The sequence below is a fragment of the Apodemus sylvaticus genome, chromosome 7 (assembly GCF_947179515.1).
Source record: "Apodemus sylvaticus chromosome 7, mApoSyl1.1, whole genome shotgun sequence".
Classification (NCBI taxonomy): Eukaryota; Metazoa; Chordata; class Mammalia; order Rodentia; family Muridae; genus Apodemus; species Apodemus sylvaticus.
In genome coordinates, this window is record NC_067478.1 from 15,304,454 (window position 1) to 15,329,955 (window position 25,502).

General features: G+C 41.9%; 1 protein-coding gene across 2 annotated transcripts in view; it reads right to left on the reverse strand.

The window, feature by feature from the left end:
* Positions 1-25,431, reverse strand: part of Rhoa (ras homolog family member A) — a 38,201-nt gene extending 12,770 nt beyond the window's left edge. The window contains exons 1-2 of one of the 2 annotated variants that reach the window (XM_052187279.1): positions 25,264-25,431; positions 16,008-16,082 (exon numbers count right to left, since the gene is read on the reverse strand). The gene's annotated coding sequence lies outside the window, so the exon portion shown is untranslated. Of the gene's footprint in view, positions 1-16,007; positions 16,083-24,740; positions 24,914-25,263 lie in introns of those variants that run through there. The other variant, XM_052187280.1, reaches the window with a different exon arrangement.
* Between the last annotated feature and the right edge of the window lie 71 nt (positions 25,432-25,502).

Here is a 25,502-nt window from a genome sequence, read left to right on the forward strand (position 1 = left end):
GCCTCCTGAGTGCTGGGATTTTTTTGTTTTTGTTTGGTTTTTTTTGGTTTTTTGAAATTTTTTTTTCTTTCCAGACAGGGTTTCTCTGAATAGCCCTGGCTGTCCTTGAATTCAGAAATCCGCCTGCCTCTGCTTCCCAAAGTGCTGGGATTAAAGGCGTGTGCCACCACCACCCGTATTTCTGTTTGTTTTGTTTTAAAGGTAATAATAAAAAGGAGAAAATACTAACAAACAGCAGATGCCCCAAGACTCTAATGATTACTTTAGTATGCCATGCTTTTTTAATATGCCAAACTTTTAATCTTTTTTTCCTTAGCTTTTAATTAACAAAATAATCTCCTTTTTTTTTAATTTAATTTAATTTTATTTTTTTTTGTGCCTGAGAAAAGGTCTTATGGAACCAAATATGGCCTGAAATCTCCTACATAGCTAAGGATAACTTTGAATGCCTGATCCTTCTACCTTTTGTTTTTTTCAAGACGGGTTTTCTCTAAGTAGCCCTGGCTGCCCTGTAGCCCAGGCTGGCATCAAACTCAGAGATCTTCCTGCCTCTGCCTCCCTTGAGAGTGCTGGAATTAAAAGCATACACCACCTAGCTTGGCTCTCTAACCTTTCAAGTTAGAGTCACACTTGGACTTACAGGTGTATGCTACCATTGGCAGCTCAAAAATAATCCTATATACACAATTTTTATCTATTCATGTGATATAGCCATATAATATTATTCATCCTTAAGACTGATGAAATAGTGATACATGCACAATACAATGTGAATCTTGAAAATATTATGAAGAAAAACAGCCAAAAAGACCACATTCTTCTCCCCGCCCCCACAGTAAGGGGTTTGTTTTTCTGTGTAAGAGCCTTGGCTCTCATTGAAATCACAAAGACCTGCCTGCTTCTGTCTCCTGAGTGATGAGATTAAAAGTGTAGGCCACCAGGCTCAGTGAGGACCACATTCTTTATGCAAGCTCAGAGATTTAGTATCGTTTACAGAGCCTAGCCTCAGATAACCTAACTCATCCTAGAAGGATTTTTCTAGTACACAGTTTGATGACAGGACTCAGTTCCAGCCACATGTCCTTAATTAACAGACTTCTTCCTTTGCTGAAGGGTCAAAGTGCTCTTTACTGATGCCCCAGGAGCTCTCTGTTCTGTCAATCATTGCAATAGTTAACACTTTAGTAAGAGCCAGGTGGTGGTGGCGCACGCCTGTAATCCCAGCACTTGGGAGGCAGAGGTAGATAGATTTCTGAATTAGAGGCCAGCCTGGTCTACAGAGTGAGTTCCAGGGCAGCCAGGGCTACGAGAGAAACCCTGTCTTGAAAAAAACAGATCCAAAAAACCAAAAAAAAAAAAAAAAAAAAAAAAAAAAAGGAAGTAGAAGACAGGAAAATCAATTTAAAATAAAGTAAGCATCATCTTTTGTTGGGTAATGCCGACCAGGAATTAGTCAGATAATTAGACAGTGCATGTGAGAAGATAATCAAGACTCTGTATGACACTTCAATAGTATGAAATATTCAACATACAACAATACTTGTGTAGCATGGTAGTGGACTGAGGAATGAGGCAGGAAGGTATTAGTTCAAGGCCAGCCAGGCTTTATGTGATTTCCAGACTAGCCTGGGTTACACAGCAAAATTCTTAGCCCTTAACCCCATCCCAATAGGCCAAGGCAATTTATTGAGATCAGGTCTAAAAACAAAAAATAAACAGAGCTAGGAGCCAGGTAGTGGTGGCACATGCACACATGCACATACTTTCGATCCCAGTGCTTGGGAGGCAGAGGCAGGCAAATCTCTTGTGAGGTCCAGGCCAACCTGGTCTACAAAGGAGAGGGAGAGGGAGCAGGAGCGGGAGCAGGAGAGGGAGAGACAGAGAGGGACAGACAGACAGAATATGAATTATAAATATATCTGTGAGAGCTGGAAATTCACATCAGTGGTAGAGCATTTTCCAAACATGCATGAAGCCTACAAAACCACAAAACCTCCAGTTGGACAGTACAGGCCTAACAGGCCTATGTGTCCCAGACACTGTTGGCTACCTAAGTCTCCTACTCAAAGCTCACCATGAATTTGTGGGTAGAGTTGCCTACTGCCAAGTCCAAAGGAAGAAGATCTCAGATTGACTCCTTGAACCCAAATGGTGGAAGGAGAAAACCAATGTCCACTAGTTGTCCCCTGACTTCTGCACATGTACTGTGATATGAGCTCTGTAAGCAAAATATTACACTTTGGGGAGCCAGAGAAATGGCTCAGAAGTTAAGAGCACTTGTTCTTGCACAAGAAGGGTTCAGTTCTAGGCAACCACATGATAGCTCACAACCATCTGCAACTCCAACTCCAGGGATTTGATGACACCAGACACATAGGTGGTACACACACATACATGAAAGCCAAACACTTACATATAAAATAAATAAAATTTAAAATAATAAATAAATAAATCTGTGGGCCGGAGGGAGTATGGCTGACTAGGGGGAGCAGAGGTCCAAAATTCAATCCCCAGCAACCACATGAAGGCTCACAACCATCTGTACAGCTACATTATACTCATATACATTAAATCAATCAATCAATCAATCAATCAATCAATCAACCAACCAACCAACCAATCAATCTTGGGGGGAAAAGATTGGATAAAGTGTATCAGCCCCTGCAACATTGTTCTCAAAGGTCTCTAACTCTAGGTCAGATCAAAGGGATCTAATTCCCCTCCAACATCCATGGTCACCACCATAGGCACAAATTGGGACCCCCCCCCCCCCCAAGACTGGCCTTCAACTCAAGATTCACCAGCCTCTGCCTTCCACGTGCCAGGATTAAAGGCATGCGCCATCAAACTTGGTAATAAAAAGGGGGTGGTGGTGGAATATGTACGAGGCATAGCTGCACACGCCTGTAAATCCTATCACTTCAGGAGAACCATAAGTTTGAAGCCAGCTTGGACTACACTATGAGACCCTTATCACAAACAGGATTTAGGGGTTGTGACTCAGTGGTAAAACATTTGCTTAGTGTGTAGAAGACCCTGGGGCCAACTTCTAGTACTGGAGGAGAAAATAAAGAAATAATTAAAATAAGAACCAACACCAAGAGAAGTAATGGGGCTGGAAAGATGGCTCAGCATTTTAGAACACTGGGTACTCTTCCAGAGGACTTAGTTTCAAGTCCCAGGAAATACACAGCTGTTCTCAACTGTCTGAAACTCCAGTCTCAGAGGATTCGACACCCTCTTCTGGTCTTTGAGGTCACCAGGAATGCAAGTAGTAACAGACACACATGTAGGCAAAACACCCAGACACATATAAACAAACAAATAAATAGGAATAAAATTGCAGCTAATCTGGCAGTTAGTGCCTGCCCATCAAGCATAAAATCCTGGCTTTGATCCCCAGCACCACATAAACTGAGTGTGGATACACCTGTCATCCCAGCACTCTGGAGTTAGAGACAAAAGCATCAGGAGTTGAAGGACAGTCTTGACTACACAGTGAGTTCAAAAGTAGCATAAGATGTAAGAGATTATGTTTTGAGAAACAAAAGAAAAGATTTACAAGGTAACACCCCAGACTACATAACTAACAAGAGTACCCACAATCTCCAGCAACCAGAGGAACCTCTTTCAGTCTGCCATAAAGACAGAATTGAGAGAAGATAAGGTTTGACATGCTGTAAGAGTAGAGAAGAGGATGGATTTAAAGTAAGACTTAAAGTAAGACTCTTCTTCTTCTCCTCCTCCTCCTCTTCCCCCTCCCCTCTCCCTTTCTCTCTTCGGTGGTGGGTATGCTGGCTGGTTTTATGTCAACTCATTTTAAAGGAGGGGACTTCAACTGAGAAATTGCCTCCAGAAGATCCAGCTGTAGGGTTTTTTTCTTAGTGACTGGTGAGAAGGATCCAGCTCACTGTGAGTGGTGCCCTTCCAACGTAGTTCTAAGTGAGAAAGCAGGCAGAGCAAGCTATGATGAGTCAGTAAGCAGCTCTCTCTCTGTGTCTGTCTGTCTGTCTGTCTGTCTGTCTGTCTGTCTGTCTGTCTCTCTCTTTGGTTTTTTCAAGACAGGGTTTCTCTGTATAGCCCTGGCTGTCCTGGAGCTCACTCTGTAAACCAAGCAGGCCTCAAACTCAGAAATCTGCCTGCCTCTGCCTCCCAGAGTGCTGGGATTACAGGCGTGCGCCACCACCACCACCGCCCAGCAGTAAGCAGCACTCTCAACGGTCAACTCCTACTTCCAAGTTCTTGCTCTGTTTGAGTTCTTGGCCTGACTTCCTTTAACGATGGACTATGATGTACAAGTGTAAGACACATAAACCTTTTCCTTCTCAACCTGCTTTTGGTCATGGTGTTTTACCACAGTGACAGCAACCTTAACCATGACAGTGGGTCAGGACAGTAATAGCGAACACTTGGGAGGTGAGGCTAGGAGCATCAGAAGTTCATGCTTGGCTACACAGCAATCACTCTATGAAACACTATTTTTTAAAAAGAAGGTGTGGGAGGCCAGGGTATGTGTATGCTGGAGCAATGGCTTATCCATTAAGAGCACTTACTGCTCTTGCAGAAGACCAGGATTTGGTTGGAAGCACCCACATGGCTACTCCAGTTCAGGTGATATAAAGCCCTCCTTTGACCTCTATAAGTACCAGGCAGGTACACGGTACTGCAGGCAAAACACCCACAAACACTAAATAAGCAGGCAGGTAAGTAAATACAACATAGTGGCTCCCATCTATAATCTCCACACTTAGAAAATAGAAGCCAAATCCAAGGTCTGCCTAGACTACATAGCTGCTGGTAATAAAGAATACCATTTCCCAGCATGCACCCCAGGGTCATTAGTCTAGCTAATGAGCCTTACGGAAAGGGAAATCACAGGAAAGAAGTGCTAGAATAAGTTTTGGGTTAGAGGAAATGGGACTTAGCCTACAAGTGGAAAAGTATAAAAACGATGAACTTCTAAGGATTGTCCTCACTGAGAGAGGAGGCTGACCCCTACAGCTAAACAAAGGTGACGTGACGTACATACAGAGCAGCCTCTCCTACTGCTTCCGTTCTCCTGTTTTTTTCTTTTTCCTTTGAGTTGGTATTTCGTGTATCCTATGCTATCAAACTGTGTAACTGAGACAGCATGCACCACATTTGTTTTTGTGGTGCTAGGGAATCAAATACAGGGCTTTAGCCAGTTGTGGAGGCACACACCTTCAATCACAACACTCGGGACAATCACAACAAGCAGATCTCTGTAAATTTGAGACAAACCTGGTCTACAGAGTGAATTCCAGGACTACATAGAGATCCTGTCTCAAAAAGGCAAAAAAAGGAAAGAAATAAAAAAAGTAAAACTTGGACGGAGCTTTGCATGGCACTCCATCATCAACTTAGTTACACCCCCAGCCCTCCTTCTCTCAAAAAGGCAAGCCACAGTTGACAGTGATAGCCGGGCGGTGGTGGCGCACGCCTGTAATCCCAGCACTCTGGGAGGCAGAGGCAAGCGGATTTCTGAGTTTGAGGCCAGCCTGGTCTACAGAGTGAGTTCTAGGACAGCCAGGGCTACACAGAGAAACCCTGTCTCAAAAAAAAAAAAAAAAAAAAAAAAAAAAACTGACAGTGATGCTGGGAAAGGAAATGGTTTGCACTAGAAAGAGATGCTCCACTGTTCTAAAAATCACTAAGCAATTTTAGAACTGCTAAGCAGAAAGAAGGGTCACCCTTGGAGTCAAGGGTCATTAGTCCAAAATAAGATCAGTTAATATACTTTTTATGGCATGAAGCTGCAAGTACAGAATAAGTGAAACATTGTCTTTAGCCATAGCTGATAAATATAAATGAAAAAAAAATATATATATATATAGAGAGAAGCTAGATAAAAGAAGAGCAGGCTAAGATGTAGCTCACCAAGCAGAGAATCTACCTAACACACAATGCCTCTGGTTCAGTCCTCACCAAAGAAACCTAAGATGGTGGCATACATGAGATACTGTCTCAACAAGAGGGGAATAAATGGGGGGATGGGGAGAGAAAATGGGGAATAGCTTACTCTGTATTGTTTTAAAAAACCGACTGTTGATGTCATTTCTAATATCCTCAATTCTTTGATCAACTGCTCTGTCCCAAGGCTAATAGCCTTAAATAGGCCTAATTTCTGCTCCCCTTGTTGTTGCCATTAGCATTAAATTAGTCATACACAGTCTTCATGTGGAAAAAGCACATCACACAGTCTTTATAAAGAGCAGAGTGTGCACTGTTCATTATAACAGCATTCTGCAGAGCCAGCAAACCCAGCCCCAAGGCGTATGCACAGCCTACAAGTGACACGAGACCCCAGAAGAGGCAGATAAACCCAGGATTTCAAATTGCCATCTACTGGGGAATTTCTTCTCCGCAGAAGCATGTCCAATGAATCGATGCAGAAGGGAGCTTAAGAAGTAAGGACCTGTAGCTACATCACAGACTTTTTTTTTTAAAAAGATTTATTTATTATTATATGTAAGTACACTGTAGCTGTCTTCAGACACCAGAAGAGGGCATCAGATCTTACGGATGGTTGTGAGCCACCATGTGGTTGCTGGGATTTGAACTCAGGACCTTCAGAAGAGCAGTCAGTGCTCTTAACCTCTGAGCCATCTCTTCAGCCCCATCACAGACTTTTTAACTCCATGCAGTCTCCCTAGATATGCCGATTAGTTTTTGTTTTGTTTTGTTTTTTTTATTTTTTGAGATGGGGTTTCTATAGTCCTGACTATCCTGGAATTTAACATGTAGTCCGGGCTGGCCTTGAACTCACAAAGATTCTCCTGCTTCTGTTTCCCAAGTGCTGGGATTTATACTCTTAGCCCTTCCTCCAGTCTTTTTGTGTGCGTATCATGTATTTGGTTTATTATTTTTTTCAAGACAGGTCTTACTATAGCCTGAAACTACTACTGATCAGCTGGCTACAAACTAAGATCCAATTGCCTCTGCCTCCCTCAGGGATTAAAAACATGTGTCATTACAACCCATCTGTCTTCTGCTAACCTGACCCAAACCAGAGTTACCTGGGAAGTACCCTCAACTGAAGAGTTGTATCCATAGATTACGTTGTAGGCAAGTCCATGGGGACATTTTCTAAATGATTCATGTGAGAGGGCCCAGCCCACTGTCATCAGTGCTACCCCTGAGCATGTCTGGACTGTATAAGAAAGCAAGCTGAGCAAGCCAATGGGGAGTAAGCACTCTTTCCTCTCTTGCTTCAGTTCCTGCCTCCAGCTTCTGCTATGGCTTCTCTTGATGATGTGTATCTGTATATGGCCTGTAAGCTGAAAAACTCTTTCCTCTCCAAGTTACTTTTGGTCATGATGCTTACATCAGAAAGCAAGCAAACAGCATCAGCCTAACCAACACTTGGTCACACTGGTCACTCCCTACAAGGAAATTAAAACTATATTCAAGCCACGAGCTATATTTCACACAAAAACAAACAAACAAACAAACAAACAAACAAAAACCAAAATTATACTCAAGCCAAAACCTCAATTCCACTGCCTCTTAACATTTGTTATCCCAGCATCTGAAGAGTAAAGGCACGAGGGTTGGACATTCAACACTAGTTTGGGCTACACAGTACTAAGCTCCAGCCATTAATAGGCCAGCCTATTATTTAAAAAACAATAATCAAAGGAGATGAAGATATGGCTCAAGTTAGGAGCACTTGTTCTTGCAAGAGGACCAAGATTCAGTTCCAAGCACCCACATGATGACTTACAATCATCTGTAACTCCAGTTCCAAGGGATCAAAATAACATTCTCTGACCTCTGTAGGCATCAGACATATGTATGTTTCACATAAAAAAACAGTAAGAAAAAACATTTATATACACAAATTTTTAAAATTATGATTAAAAAACCAGAAGTGTGTAAATGAGATAGCTGGATTTGTAAAAGCACGTGTCCTTGAATCCCACAGTGGAAGAAGAGGACTGACTTGAAAGCTGTATGAGCTAACACTTAAGCTTAACTTTTTTCCAGACACCACTATCTCATCTACAAGCTCTAAGAACAAAGGCCCATATTTCAATTTTCACGAATTCCCTACAATATTTAGCAGGGCCAAAACAGTATTGAATAGATATGTGTAAGATTAAGAAACTTCGCCTTTCCAAATAAACAGATATGTGTTGTTGGTTTAGGGTGGTTTTGTTATTGTTGTTCTGAGACAGGGTCTCATTATGTAGTCAAAGGTAGCCTGAAAGTAACGATGCAGACCAGGCCGCCTAAATCCACATGCCTCTACCCTCACATCTGTTTTGTTTGGGGGACACTAGGGCATGAACCCATGACCTTGACCAATGACAAGAGCTCTGTCACTTAGTTGCATACATTTCCTATTCTTAAGGGCTGGAGACATGGATAAGAGCACCAGCTTCTCTCCCAGGGGTCATGAGTTCAATTCCCGACACCCGCATGATGGCTCATAACCATCTATAATGGGATCTGATGCCCTCTTCTGGCATGCAAACATACATCCAGAGAGAACATTTATTAAAAAATTAAACAAACACATAAATAATTTTTTTAAAAAATTGAGATAAAGAAAGCATGGTGATGAATGCCTTTTCTTCCAGCACCCAGGAGGCAGACAGGCCGATTTCCTTGAGTCTGTCAGCCTGACTACATAGGACATGGCTATGTTCTAAGACAGCCAGGGCTATGTAGACAGACTACATCTCCAAAATTAAAATCTGAAGTTAATTCTTTCCAAACAAGACTTATAGTAAGTAGGAAGTATGTGTCAATCATTTTATTAAAATTTCTGGGGGTTGAGAGATGGCTCAGCAGTTAAGAGCATTGACTGTTCTTCAGAAGGTCTGGAGTTCAAATCCCAGCAACCACATGGTGGCTCACAACTGTAAAGAGACCTGACAACCTCCTCTAATGCATCTGAAGACAGCTACAGTGTACTTAGATATAATAAAAAAAATCTTTTAAAAAATGTCTGTAGTCCTTACAGTCATGTATAAAACATAAACAAGAGAAAAAGTCTGAATTTATTATCTCAGATATAACAAGTTCTTAAGAAGGACTATATCCAGGCTGGAGAGATGGCTCAGCAGTTAAGAGCATGGGCCGCTTGCTCTTCCAGAAGTCCTGAGTACAATTCCCAGCAACCACATGGTGGCTCACAACCATCTATAATAGGATCTGATGCCCTCTTCTGGTGTGTCTGAAGACAGCGACAGTGTACCCATATACATGAAATAAATCTTTAAAAAAACAACACCGCCTTTAATCCCAGCACTTGGGAGGCAGAGGCAGGTGGATTTCTGAGTTCGAGGCCAGCCTGGTCTACCGAGTGAGTTCCAGGACAGCCAGAGCTACACAGAGACACCCTATCTCGAAAATAAAAAACAAACGAACAACAACAACAAAAACACAACTGGAAGGAAGGAAGGAAGGAAGGAAGGAAGGAAGGAAACCAAGCAGCACAGTCTAGGTAGATTTAAAAAAAGTGCCTTAAAAAATTCCTTTACCATAATTAAGTTCTTTAATTTAGTCTTTTATAGTTCATTATAAAAGACTAAACAGACTTGTTATTAAGAACTAAGCACTAAAGACTGCAAATACTTTTTCATAAATTAGAAGAGAATCAGTTATTCAAATAGGATATCTTTCTTAAAAGGAAACTTGTCAGCCAAACAAACCATTTTCCCTACAGCATTTCTTTCTTGCATTATAGGAAACATTCCTACACAGAAAAGGGCCAGACATCATGTTACAGTCCCTACAGCTGATCTTGTCATAATCATGATAATTTACTCTACCTGGAGGAAGATGAAATCATACTCACTCTAATAGAAATCCTAGTCACAGAGCTGGATTAGATCAGTTAACACATTCTGGAAAGAGGTCCAGGTGGACTCTGCTCCATTGTCACCATGTAAAGCTATATTACTCTACTGACCAAACATTTCATTTAGATTTCAAATTCTGAGATAATTCCCACAAGAACACAAACACCTACCACATGACTGTTCAATAAAGCTAAACATCAGTTGCATACACGGGTAAGTTGTATATAGATCAACCACAATTGCTAGAAACCGATTTTAGTTATAAGAACATAGTTATAAGAACTAGAATGTCAGTCATTTGCAGCACTGGTTAATCAGTTCCACTAGATGAGAGTAATAAATAAATCCCTACTTTCTCACTTACTTCAGTGCTTTCATTACCAGTTTCCTTTACCAGATGATGGTAACAGAAATACTAAAAAACAGGCAGTGAGATGGTTCAAGGGAGTAAAGGCTGGCCTTGACCCACGAACTCTCCCACCTCTACCTCCCATACTGTCAAATATCACACGTGGTCCTCTCCTCTCCTCTCCTCCTCTCTTTTTGATTTTTCAAGGCAGGGTTTCTTTGTGAATAGCTCTAACTGTCCTGGAACTTCCTTATGTAGGCCAGGCTAGCTTCAAACTCACAGAAAGCAGTCTGCCTCTGCCTCCCGCATTATGGGATTAATACTTTTTAACATTGACAGTGCGTATCTATTTCTTCAATTCTTAGCTTACTTTTGACATACCAGACACTAACAAAGACATCTAAGGTGATGCTACTAGTTAGTAATGAGTGCATTAAAGATACTTATTAGCCAAACATTATCAGGAGGCACAAAACAGTCCTCCAGACAAGAAGCAGAAGTGGAAACAATCTGAATTACTATGCCTCGGCAGGATCAAGATGTCTGTAATATTTCAGAAAGATAATGAATAAATTTCCATGCAGATAAAATAACCACAGCTTTAAAAATGACTAATTCAGCATACTTAAGATAATTATAATTTTACCTCATGCATCTTCAAAAAGCTAATTATGCAAAAGAAACAGTGATGATTACAGTAAGCTTTCTACCATTTCTAGACAGTTGGACACTAAATGCAAAATAATCTCATTTTGCCAAGGGCTCAGTGATGGGTTGGGGTGTAGTTCAGCAGCTGAGCTCTCCTCTGGCTTATGTGCAAAGCCTTGGGTTTGAACCTTAGAATTTCAAAAATATGAAATGAGTCCTTTAATATAGAGGATATAACATATAAACATTGAGGTTATAACATTTATCCTATTGACATTATTTGAAGTATATAATTCTGAGATTTTATCTCAAACATTTATGCTGAAATTTATACATCTTGGGTTTTTCTCTAAATTGAAAATTTGTATGATGCTGATGACTATTAGAAAAGCAAAAGCTGGGCTGGAGAGATGGCTCAGAGGTTAAGAGCACTGGCTGCTCTTCCAGAGGTCCTGAGTTCAATTCCCAGCAACCACGTGGTGGCTCATGATCATCTGTAATAGGATCTGATGCCCTCTTCTGGTGTGTCTGAAGAAAGTGACAGTGCACTCATATAGAAAAAATAAATATTTTAAAAAAAAGGAAGTTAAGAAAAGCAAAAGCAATCTAAGTCTTCTAGAAATTAAACCTAAAAATTTTAATAGAAAATTTAACAAATAAAAATCATGTGACTCAGTGAGGTATGGTAGAGCATATCTTTGATCCCAGCACTCAGGAGGCATAGGCAGACATATCTCTGTGAGTTTGAGGTCAACCTGGTCTACAGAATCCCAGGACAGTCAGGGCTACACAAAAAGACACCACGAGTCTTAGAAGGAAAAAGGGAAAAAAACCAAAAAACTAATCTGGTACATAGAAATACTTCTTCCAAACCTGGGTTTTATTAGTATTAATTTCTCTTAAAGATTTATTAAGTTTTTATTTTATGTGTTTGGGTGTTTTGCCTGCACATGTCTATATAATACTTCACATGTCTGGTGCCCACACAGCCCAGAAGAGAGCACTGGGACCCTGAAACTGAAGTAACAGAAGGCTGGGCCCTAGAAACTGAATTTGGCTCCTCTAGGACAGCAGTTCTCAACCTGTGGGTCATGACCAGCTGTGGGGGTGAGAGGAGTTTTGCTAGAAATAGAGGATATAACATTATATACACACTAGGATCACTTATCAAATATCCTGCAAATCAGGTATTTACATTGCAACAATACATAACAATTGACAGTTATGAAGTAGCAATGAAAGTAATTTTATTTTGGGGGGTTACTATAATGACAGCTAAATGACAGTTATGAAGTAGCAATGAAAGTAATTTTATTTTGGGGGGTTACTATAACATGAGGAACTGAACTGTATTAAAGGGTCACAGCATTAGGAGGGTTGAAAACCACTGCTCTAGAAAAACACCAAATGGCCGGGCAGTAGTGGTGCACGCCTGAAATCCCAGCACTCTGGGAGGCTGAGGCAGGCGGATTTCTGAGTTTGAGGCCAGCCTGGTCTACAGAGTGAGTTCCAGGACAGCCAGGGCTGTACAGAGAAACGTATTTCAAGGGCACCCCTCAGCTCCCAGCTTAGATCAGGCAACTTAGTGCTTTCTTGAAGCGCCTCACACTTCTCACTCTGGTTCCTCCAAGGTTCCCTTTCCAAACTCCATTAACATAATTAGCATTATCTGTTGCTAGTTGGTGGTAGCATGTGTCTTTAAAAACAAATTTTTTTTTTTGGATTTGGTTTTTTTTTCGAGACAGGGATTCTCTGTGTAGCCCTGGCTGTCCTGGAACTCACTCTGTAGACCAGGCTGGCCTCGAACTCAGAGATCCGCCTGCCTCTGCCTCCCAGAGTGCTGGGATTAAAGGCGAGCGCCACCACCGCCCAGCTAGCATGTGTCTTTAATCCTAGCAGTTTGGAGGCAGAGGTAAGCAGATCTTTATGAGTTCCTGGCCAGCATGGTCTACAGAGCTAGTTCTATACAGCCAAGGCCACACAAAGAAACCTTGTCTTGAAAAACAAAAACAAAAACAAAAACAAAACAACAACAAAAACATCTGCAATAGTCACCATTATAGGACAAGTACATAACAGGTGGTGCTCAAATAAATGCAGTGTGTGCGTGTACTTGGGTGTGCCGGTGGATGAGCCCAAAGGATGCCTTCCTCCACTGCTCTCTGCCTCAGTGCCTCAAGTCTTCAGTTTAACCAAAAGCTCAGTCTGGGCTGGGCTGGGCTGGCTACCTCAGCTTCTGCTCCCTCATCCTCTTGCTAGGGTTCCAGGCTGGCATAGTCATGTCTAGATTTTTCCTCATGGCACTGCAAGCACTCTTACAGCCAACTGTGATACAACAGATTTTTAAAAATGTATCTATGGGTCAGTGAAATGTGCAAAAATAAATTATGTAAAGAAACATTTATTTTGCTGGGTGTAGTTGTGTAATCCTTTAATCCCTGCACTTGGGAGGCAGAGAGGTAGGTAGAATTCTTAGAGTTTGAGGCCAGCCTGGTCTACCTACATGGTGAGACCAACTAAAAAAATAAAAAATAAACCATACACACACACACACATATACACATACATACATATATATGTATATGTGTGTGTGTGTGTGTATGTATTTTTCCATGTATAAAAGTATACATGGAGGTCAGAGGTAAATCTCAACTGTCATTCCTCAGGAGTCTTAAAACTGAGTTTTTAAAACAGGATCTCTTCCTGAGTCCTGGAGTACATTCATTTGGAAAAGCTGAGTGGTCAGAGGCCTATCTCTAGCTCCCCAGTGCTGGGATTACAAATGTAAGCAACCTTTTTCATGTTTTCACATGGATTCTGGAGACTGAGGTAAGGCCTTCTTGTGCAGCAAGCACTTTACTGAGCAAGCTATCTCCCCAGCCCCACAACATACACATACACATTTTAAAAAAAAGACAAGGGACCCAGGGACACTCCTGTAATTCTACAATGAGGCTGATAAAGATTCAGAGTTTGAGTTCAGCCTGGGATACACAAGTAAGACATTTTAAAGGGGTTGGAAAATGGCTCAGTTGTTAAGAGCAGTGGCTGCTTTCAAAAGGACCCAGACTGATTCCTAGCACACCCAGGCAGCTTACAACTAACTCCAGTTTGGGGTTATTTGATGCCCTCTTCTGGCATCCACAGGTACTACACAGACTGCCAACACATACATATACTTGCAGGCAAAGCACCAATATATATATTTTCAAAGATACTGTGAAAAGAAATCAAAGGAGAAGGAAGGGAAAAAAAGAAAGAGGGGGGAAATGATAAGCATGTTTAAGTAAGAAAGGTAGCCAGTGACAAAAAAGACAAAAAAAAAAAAAAAAAAAAAGTCCATGAGGAGACAAGTCAGATGTGGTAGCTCATGCTACCACAATATTAAGTAATAATTGGCACTTAAGAGGGCAAGGCAGGAGGACTACTGCTAATTCAAGGCTAATCTGAACTACACAGTGGTTCTAGCCCAGCCTGAGTTACCAGGTGGAACTCCAGTCTTAAGACACAAGTGGGAGACAAGAAATCTTGCAAAAGTCAGAATGAAAAAGTAAAGACAATATTGGTAAACAGCTCAGTAGTAGTACAAGCCACCAGACTGGCATTTGACTGGGAGAACCCCCATGGTGGAAGATTAACTCCCATAAGTTTCTCTGCGATTTCCTAGAGAGCCACTTACATAGTCTGTTTCTTAAAAATAGAAAAAAATTGCCATGCAGTGATGACATGTGATGATACACACCTTTACTCCCAGCACTCAGGAGGCAGAGGCAGACAGTTCTGAGTTTGAGGACAGCCTCGTCTACAAAGTGAGTTACACAGCCAGGGTTACACAGTGAAACCCTGTCTCAAAAAAAAAAAAAGGGGGGGGGGGGGAGGTGGACAAACGATAGAAGACTACGATGGACTGTAAGATGGTTCAGTGGGTAAGAGAACCAGACCTTGAAGTTTCAACACCCAGATGAAAAAGGAAGACATGACAGCACATGCCTGTAATCAGCTGAAGGTTTTCAGGAGGATCCCACATGTTTGCTGGCCAGTCAGGGAAGCCAAATAGAGAGCTAGTAAGGCAGAGACAGACAGGTCTCTGTAAAGTGGAAGCTAGCCTGTGATCTACATAGTGAGTTCTAGGTCAACCATGGCTACTGAGACCCTGTAAAGTAAAGTAGAGGGGAGGGGAGGGGAGGGGAGGAGAAGGGAGGGGGGAGCAGAGGGGAAGGGGAGGGGAGGGAAAGGAAAGGAAAAAGGAAAAAGGAAAAAGGGAAAAGGGAAAAGGGAAAAGGGAAGGAAAGGAAAGGAAAAGACAACGGTCCGCTTTCTTCAGATTTTCCTGCATTACTTCCTGGCATTCCCACAAACTACCCTACATCCCTCTTACCATAACAAAGAATTCAAAGTTAACCAAAACCCAGCACAAGAAACAGAAAGATCACGAGTTCAGGATCAGCTTAACCTACACAAGATCCTAATATTTAAAAAAAAAAGGCGGGGGGGGGGGGGGGGGGGGGGGGGGGGGGGGGGGAAGGGCAAGAAAGCGCCAGGGCCAGTGAGCAGTCTGTGTGTTAAGATGTCTACTATCAAGGCTGACTACTCTATTTAGATCCTAGAACCCACATGATAGGAGAGGACCAACTCTTCCATGTTGTCCTCTGACTACCTCATTCCTCCCCAAAACACACATCAACAAATGTAAAAGAGGGCTGGAGAGATGGCTCAGAGGTTAAGAGTACCAACTGCTCTTCCAGAGGTTCTGAGTTCAATTCCCAGCAACCACATGGTGGCTCATAACCACCTGTAATGCGGTCTGGTGCTCTCTTCTGGTGTGTATGAAGAGAGCAATGGTGGTGTACTCATGCATAAAATAAATAAATCTTTTTTAAAAATGTAAAAGAAAACAAGGCTGACAAGGTGGTTCATCAGATAAAGACCCTTGCTGCCAAGCCTGACGGCTTTATTCGATCCCTGGTACCTACGTGACAAGAGAACCGACTTGTACAGCTGTCCTCTAATCTCCACAAGCATGTGTACACACATGCATACACAAACAATAGGAAAAATTCAAAGGCTTTCAACATTAGAGAACAAGAGAATCACTTAATTATTTCCACACATTTTATATTAATAATCTCTCAATATGAGGAAAAGGAAATGCAGGAAGAAGTATTTATTTATTCACATACCTTATGAAGGTGTTGAAAACACACAGCTTCTGGGATGCAGTTGTACAAAGTACCTGGAACTTCTCAGATGCAAGTCTATAAAAAATAAGAAATATAAGTTCATTTTTTAGGATAGAGACAGAATGTAAATGTCAATCCAGACAGGAACATGTACAGCACTATTTAATTGCATTTGAAATACTCTTCAATTACATTCTTAACTTGAGATTCTTTGCCAAAACCACTACACAACTACAACCTATCTTTCAGTACTTTATGGCAGTGGTCCTCAATCTTCCTAAAGCTTCAACCCTTTGATAAAGCTCCTCACGCTGTGGTGACCCCATGCATTAAATTACTTTCGTTGCTACTTCATAACTGTACTCTTACTACTGTCACAAATCATAATGTAAACATTTTGAGACAAGTTTGTCAAAAAGGCCATGATCCACAGGTTGAGAACTGCTATTTTATTCACTCCCCCAAAACACATACATACATACATACATACATACATACATACATACATACACACACACACACACACACACACAATTTTGCAGAAATCTACCTATTCCACCAATCGGGTTTTGTCACTGTTATCAACCTAGAGTTGATTTGATGCTCAACGCCAAAACACTTCCACCACACTCATCACACGTAGATGCAAGCAAAGATTGCCTTGGTAGGTTCATGAATTCCCAATGAGGATAGTCTTTAGTACCTCTTGCAAGGCAGTATTAAGGTCATTACACCTCTAGGAGCAACACTTTCCTTGGCTGTGGTGGTGAGATGAAGCCAAATATTGACACTGGAGCTTCTGCCTAACTTAGTAGTATCAAGGTAAAAGCTATTATTAACATCAGAAAAATGTATCATTTATACCATCCATGACCTTCTTCTGTAAAAAAAGAAAATAACTTTTAGCCAGGCATGGTAGCACATACCTTTAATCCCAGCAGAGGTGGGAGGATCTCTGTGATTTGAAGCCAGCCTGGTCTACAGAGTGAATTCCTGGACGGCCAGGGCTACACAGAGAAACCCTGTCTTGAAACCTCCCCACTGCTGGGCGGTGGTGGTGCACGCCTTTAATCCCAGCACTCTGGGAGGCAGAGGCAGGCGGATTTCTGAGTTTGAGGCCAGCCTGGTCTACAGAGTGAGTTCCAGGACAGCCAGGGCTATACAGAGAAACCCTGTCTCGAAAAAGCCAAATCCAAAAAAAAAAAAAAAAATGTATTTTTGTGTGTCTGCATATATATAACTATAATATACATATATATAAATACACACTTTTTTTAATTGAAGGTCTGGCACAATGGCATATATCTATAATCTCAGACTCAATAGACAGTGGGAGGTAGATCTCTTTTAATTTCCAAGCTAGCTGAGTCTACATTGTGAATTCCAGGTCAGCCAGAGCTACATAGAGAACCTGTCTCAAAACATCAAAACAGATATACTATCACTCCTCCCCTCCACTGCACAAATATATAACCATTCTGCAATGAACAACCAATAATGGAGAGTCTGTTATTCTCTTGAGCAGCCATTAGTGATTTGCCTATAATTTTGTCTAGGGTGTAACCCCCCCATAAAAATTCCCCCCTCCACATTAGCATGTTCACTGATGTTGTCATGGCCTTCTTTATATAATAAAAATGTACATAATCAATCTTACTTTCCAAGTATAATAAATGCTGCCCTCTAAAAGTGAGACAGATGATTTCTTTATACAAATTTCCCCAATTAAGAAAAAACTTTACATTTATTTATTTAATTATTTTGTGTGCTGAGAGAACTCAGAGGAATACTTGGGGGTCTGTTCCCTCCTTGTATCACATGGGTCTCAAGAATCAAACACAGAATTGTCAGGCTCGTGTAACAAGCACCTTTACTTACTAAGATATCTCAACCAGCCTGTAAGCTATGCTTTTCTTTTTGGAAAAAGGGTCTCTCATAGCCCTGGTTGGCCTAGAAACTCACTACGTATAAAAGAAAAGCCTTGAACTTGGATTCCTCTGCCTTCCAAGTGTTGGAATTAAAGGTGTGAACCACCATATTCGACTCCAAATTTTTTTTATCCATCCATCCGCCCCATTTATTTATTTGTGTATTTGTGTACATATACACATGCACACGTGCAGAAGCAAATGCTACAGTGCACATGTAGAGGCCAGAGGATGGAATATAGAATTGATTCTCTTAAATTCCAACATGTGGGTCCTAGGGAGAGAACTTCAATGGTCAGGCTTGGTGGTATAGACATCTTTACCTTACTGAACCATCTTGTGGGCTCTGTTATACAATCGATTTTTCCATTTTTTTATGTATATTAGGTTTTCCAGAAATTATATATGGGCATTACATGTGTGTTTGGTGCCCTTGGAGGTCAAAAGAGAGCACCAGATCTCCTTGGAGTTATGGATGTTTGTGAACCACCATGTAGGTGCTGGGAACTGCACCCAGGTCCACTGCAAGAACAGTATATGCTCTTCACTGATCATTTCTTCAGTCCCCCATTACATAAATCTCTAATCTCTTAAAGTTAAAAGACTTTTTTTTGTTTTGTTTTGTTTTTGCTTTTTGGATTTGGTTTTTTTCCGAGACAGGGTTTCTCTTAACTGCTGAGCCATCTCTCTATCCCTGAGCCTGCTTCCTTATAGAACCCAGGACCACTACCAGTCCAGAACTGTACTATATCTTTCCTCATCAATAAATGTCCAAGCTTGCCGGTAGCTGAATCTTTTGGGATCATTTTCTCAAATGAGGCTTCTTGCTCATATAGGAAGCAGTTAAGAGCACTGAAAGCTCTTCCAGAGGTCCTGAGTTCAATTCCCAGCAACAACATGGTAGCTCACAACCACCTGTAATGAGATCTGATGCCCTCTCCTGGTGTGTATGAGACTGGTGTGTACTCATTTATGTAAAATGAAAAAATAATTCTTAAAAGGAAAAAAAAAGAAGAAAAAGAGAGAGCAAAAGAAAGAAAGCAGGCCCAGCAAGTACTCCTCCATGGCCTCTGCATCAGCTCCTGTCTCTAGGTTCCTACCCTGTTTGAGTTCCTGCCTCAGTTTCCTTCAATGGACTATGATGTACAAGCTAAACTAAGCCTTTTCTCCAAGTTGCTTTTGGTTCCCTGTTTCATCATAGCAATAGAAACCTAAGACAGGCCAGAGAAGCCCTATTATTTCCTTTTTAATATAGGCTTAACAAGGAAATAAAAATCAGAAAAGCAGCTGTTGGTAAACTGATGGTTTAGAAATTAAACAAAGCAAAACAAAGCTTAGACTGGTGATAGCTCGTTTAGCATAAAGCCTTGTAAGCTTGAGGCCTTGAGTTCAGATCTGTATAACACTTGTAAAACTTGGGCATGGTAACATCAGAATATCTATAACCTCAGCACTAGAAAGAAAGAGTAACTCAGGAGGATCCCTGAAACTTTCTGGTCAGCCTGTCTAGCTCAATCATGAGCTCCATGTTTAGTGTTAAAAAAAAAAAAAAAAGATGGAAAGTAACGAAAAAAGATACCTACTGTCAATCTGGAGTCCACAAGAATGCCCACACACATGCATACCATGAATTTAGACACATACACACAAAGACTTGGGGATAAGAGAAATGGCTCTGTGGCCTCAAACTTGAAACCTGACCTGCCATCACTTCCCAAAAGCCAGGATTATAGGTGTGCAACAAGTCTGGATCACTTGTTGGGTTTTTTCCTGCTGGCTTTGGTTGTTTTCTGTATCTAGGTGAAGCTGGCCTCAAACTTAGAACAATCCTCCTGCCTCTGCCATTCTGAAATCTGGAATCACAGGCATGCAGTAAAACCAGTCAGGTTAGTAAGAGTTTTGTTGTTGTTTTAGTGTGCATAGATATTTTGCCTACATGTCTACCTGTGTACCACTTGCACATGTGGTGCCCCAAGGACGCCAAAAGGTGTCAGATACCCTGGAACTGGAGCTACAGATGATGGGGAGGCACCACGAGCACATGCTGAATCACATTTGGATCTTCTGCTTTAACAGCTGAACTATCATCGTTGCAGACTAAGTTCCCCCTCCATATTAAAAATAAAAACACACAACAACAAAAAGAGGTCATAACTAGAACTCTACTGAGGTGTAATCCCAAGCCTCTCAAGGGATTCAGGAGAGGAGGCAGGAGGATCAGAATATTCTAAACCAGCCTCACAAAAAAAAGGGGGGGGGAGCTAGGTAAGGGGAAATCATTTGAAATGTAAATAAAAAATATATCGAATAAAAAAAAAAAAAAAACAAGATTTGCTACACTCACACTTGTAATGCCTGAACCCGGGAAGTAGAGACAGGAGGATCAAGGTCATTCTTGACTGTATATAGTTTTAGGTCAGCTCAAGTTCCATTAAGACCCTGTCTCTCAAAAAAAAATTTCAGATCATATTATTCTCCAACTTCAAAACAAGACAACAAATATAACAGCCGATAGGCATCCTACCTCAGAACAATTAAAGGCAGGCAAGGCTTGGTGGCTCGTGTCTATAACCCTAACACTCAGGAGCTAAGACAGGACTGCCAGGAATTAAAAGGCCAGCCTACCTACCTACTGAGTTCTAGGCCAGCATAAACTACAGTGTGAGGGCTCCAGATAAAAAAGAACAAACCTGACGGGCACGGTGCCACACTCCTCTAATCCCAGTACTTGGGAGGCAGAGACATGAGGATCTATGTGAGTTAGAAGCCAGCCTGGTCTACAGAATGAGTTTCCAGACAGATAGGGCTACACAGAAAAATTCTGTCTCAAAAATAAAATGAAAACCCCAAAGAATAAAACAAACAAGCAAACAAAACAGAAAACACACAAAAAAGAACAAGCCCAAAGAACTTCTCACATCCTAAACACTCCACGATCTGGCTGGCCTCTGCCCCCCTCTCTAAACCCATCTTACCCCCTACCTGTCATTGGCTGCTTGCTCTCCTCTTATCTCCATTTCAAATTTAAGATCCTATCATAAATAAACCTGAATTTATTTTTCCTCTACCTACACCCCCCCCCAGCTAGAGGGGTGGGGTGATCTCAGAGGCTAGCAGTATTGCATTTGGGAGGTGGGAGCAAACAACTGGGATGCTTTTAAGCTCAACCTAGCTCTAGTAGCAAAAAACCTTTCTCAAGCTATCCCAAATCCTATCCCCAAATCAAGTTCAATTTGGTATGAACCTAAGTTTAGTTACAACTTAACGGTCCTGTATTTCATTCTTCCATGGCTTAGTATTAAAAAGGTACAGTCAAAAGAAAAATTAAGTAAGCCGGGCGGTGGTGGCGCACGCCTGTAATCCCACCACTCTGGTAGGCAGAGGCAGGCGGATTTCTGAGTTCGAGGCCAGCCTGGTCTACAGAGTGAGTTCCAGGACAGCCAGGGCTACACAGAGAAACCCTATCTCAAAAAAAAAAAAAAAAAAAAAAGAAAAGAAAAAGAAAGAAAAATTAAGTATATTCAAATTCATTTGGCAGCGCAAACACCAAATAACGGAAACCAACAACCAGAATAAGCAGCTTTATTGCCTATTTTGTTTTCAGTCACATGGTCTACATAATTATGAATATACAAACCTTCACTTAAAATACTACAGTACCATAGGTTAGAAATGAGTCCCGGATGGTGGCTCACACCTGTCCTTCCTGCACTAGAGACTGAGGCAGAATAACCCATTTGTGAGGTCAGCTTAGACTACGAAGCTCCAAGCCACACAGAGCTTGTTACAGAATCAAACAAACAAAAAATCACCTGAAATAGGGATTTTATAATAACTAACTTCAAATTACTTTCAAAACTTATCATTACAAATATCTAATGTCACCAAAACACTAACAGTAAGTAAGATGCATACTTAAATATTATAAGCTTGGTATGGTGGCTCATATCTGAAACTCTAGCACTCAGGAGGGCTAAGCTAAGTGAGAACTGCTACAAGCTCAAGACCAGTCTGGGCCACAATGTAAGTTCCCAAGCTAGCCTCACCTAGAGTGTAACTGTCTCATCCATTCATTCATAGATAGATAGATAGATAGATAGATGGATGGATGGATGGATGGATGGATGGAACTTGGTTACAGTTGGGCCGGATAGCATAGGCCTGTAAACCCAGCTACTGGGGAAACTGAGGAAGGTTGAAAGTTCAAGACCAGGCTAGACTGCAGATGAGTTCATGATCACAACCTGACAATATAATAAGATTATCTCAAAAGTAAAATCAGGGTTCGGGACATACTTGAGTAGCAGAGCCCTTGCTAAGCACATGTAATGCTCTGGGTTAAAGCCTCCAGGTGAAAAGTAATCAATCAGTTAAGGTATAGAGAGGCTAATAGTATAGCTACGAATCAAAGTTAGGTTTAATTCCCAGTACCAAAAGACTGATGAGTGACACAGTTCATTATTAATGCCTTGGTGTAACAATTGAGTTCCACTGGATAGAATTAAGAGAAAAGGACAGTATTAGGAACTTTTATTTTGAGACAGGATTTTGTTACATAGCGTAAGCTGGTCTCAAATCTGCAACCCTCCTGGAGTGTTTCATTACAGGTCTGTCACCTCACCTACTTCCAATTTTTTTTTTTTTATCATATGTAAGTACACTGTAGCTGTCTTCAGACAGCCAGAATAGGGTGTCAGATCTCTTTATGTATGGTTGTGAGCCACCATGTGGATGCTGGGATTTGAACTCATGACCTTTGGAAGAGCAGTCTGTGCTCTTACCTGCTGAGCCATCTCTCCAGCCCTACTTCCAATTTTTAAATCCAACATTTATGCACAATTTGTCATCATTACTAGTAGCTATGATACAATAGAACCAAGTGTACTGTCTATAAAAACCCACTGATCATAAATTAAGTCTTTCAACGAAGTTAACTTATCTTTTGGCTCTTTAAGGACAAGTCAAAAGACTAGTTTGGCTTTTCTTACCCAACCTCTTACTACTTCAACTCCACCCCATGGACTAAGAAGCACCTTAAGATGTGTTTTTACTCTTCTAATAACTTATACCCCTAATAGAGCAAGATGGACTTCTAAGAGTTGTTACAGGCAAGCAAGAGAAAGTCTAAGGTCTATGAAATCACTCCAACAAACCACTCTCACATATGGACAGACCATGGCTTACTTGGTACATGCAGATTCTTACCAATTCCACTTAAAATTGAGTCACAGGGCTTATAGTAGCCTGAAAACATTCTAGCTGGACCTCATTATGCTAACAGTAAACTCCCAAAACCTGGTCCCCTTAAGAAAACTAAACACACTCAAAGACAAGGCCTAGCCAAAAAGGAACTATTTACAAAAACATAAAATTTGTTTCCCAAATATGCACAATCTGCATGGTAAAGAACCTAAAGTAACCTGTAACCCCTGATTTTAACTGACAGTACATGGAGAATAATAGAAAAAAATAGTTCTCATCTAACTAGGTGTGTGACCTTCAAATATTTTAAGTCTCAGCAGGAATGGTGGCACACACCCAGTGATCCCAGCACTGTTCAGGAGGCAGAACTAGAGCATGAGAAAACTAGAGGCCAGCTCTATCTGCAAATTAAGTTCCAGGTCTCAGGTCAGACCCAGTGTTCATTCTTTCTAAGTCTCAGGTCAGTGGTTCTTCTGTTATTATCACAGCCACTGTTCTCTCTGCAGAATAGTAAGCCTTTCTCAAGAAAGAAAGAGCCAGACACACACACACACACAGAGAGAGAGAGAAAGAGACAGAGAGAGAGAGACACACACACACAGAGAGAGAGAGAGAGAGAGAGAGAGAGAGAGAGAGAAGTATTCCCTAAGCTCAGTTCCCACACCTACAAATGGAACTGGTTTGTAAATCCTAAAGTTTTTTTTTTTTTTCCAGTAGAGTGGATATGTTCCTACTCCCCTCTTCCAGTAGATTTCTGAGTAGAAGCTATGTTAGTAGAGCACTAGACTTTAATCCAAAGTTAGCTGTAGGGCTGGAATGAAGCTCAGTGATACAGCACCTGTTCACTATGCCCCAAGCCTTGAATTTAATTTCAAACACCAAAGAGGAAACTAGGAAAAAAACAAGCTCCATATATTTTATGTCCCTAAGAAATGTCACTGTTCCAGAGAAATCCTCCAAACAACTTCTCAGAGTCTTCAATATAAAGACCTAGTCTTTTATTCTCAGTTAATAACACTTGTGTCAAATGCTCAAACTAGCCAATGAAAGGTGACAAAATATTCCACATGGTACATACACATCTGGGCACGTGAGATTAAGCGGCTAAAAATTCTCACCACATACAGCATCCTAAAATATGAGTTTTCCTTTTCCAGATTTGCAAAGGGAATGTATTATATTATACATGTATTATATATTATACATACACAATGTTATATATAACATGCAGTAAACACTTATTTCACAAGAATGCCAGAAGACAGAACCAAATAAATAAGCAACAGGGAAAAAATTTAGTGAGGACTATTAGAAAATACAAGTAGAACAAATTCTGGAGTAAAAAAGAAAAAATGGTGTCAAATTTTCCATTATCAGCTGCTAAACATGAACTTTAAAAAAAATCGACTTGCGAGCAAAAATGCAATTTTATGAAACCGACCTAAAAGGGTCCGTGATTCTTAATTGAAGTAGTAGCTTTAAGTAGAAATGCATCTATTTTGATGCAACCTCGCCAAATTATTCTTAAGTGGTTTTTCGACTGGAAAATACCTTCCCCCATACAGTCATAACCGCTAAGATTTCAAAACAATCTTTTACTTACACAATCTCCAATAATACGGCATTCAAAACAGAGAATCCACCCAAAGCCTCACTGTCTTCACCCGGTATAAAACGGTGATTAATGGTCCTCGTTCAATGTAAAAGGCAAAATGGAGTTGTAAAAGAGTTTCTCGCCTATTCCAACTCCCGACAGCCACACGCGCTTCGCAGGGGCAGGCTACCCCAGCGCGGTCGCGGGCCGGCCGGGAGCCCCCGCCCAGCCCGGCGCAGCCCTGAGAGGAAGCGACGGGGAGGGCGGGCGGCTAGGGCTCCACCAGGCCCGGCCGGGCGGGGGAAGGGGGACTGGAGGCGGCGGGGCGCGCTTCCGGGGACTGCGCGGGCGGGGCCGCCGCCTCGGGCGCGGGGCCCCAGGTCAGGGGCCGGGGCGAGGGGCTGCCGGCCGAGAGCAGCAGGTGGGGCGCGACCGCGGCCAAGCGAAGGACTGGAGGCCGGAAAAGTGGCGGCCGATCAGCCGGCCAGCCGGGCCCGGAGCCGAGGCGGCTGGAGGGAATGCTCCTGCTCACCTCAAGGCGACGACTCCGAATCTGACCTCTTCACGCTGAGGACGCCCGTCCGCGAGTCCGCGAGTTCCGAGACAAGGACGAGCAGCTCCGTGGGAGACAGCGGGCTAAGAAGAGAACCGACGGAGGACCGCGGGCGGCGGGCGGGGAGCGCGAGCGAACGAGGGCGGGCGGTGGCGGGAGGGCGGGGAGCGACGTGCGCGCCCCCGAGCGCCCTGCGGGCTCGAGCTGGCGCCAGTCGC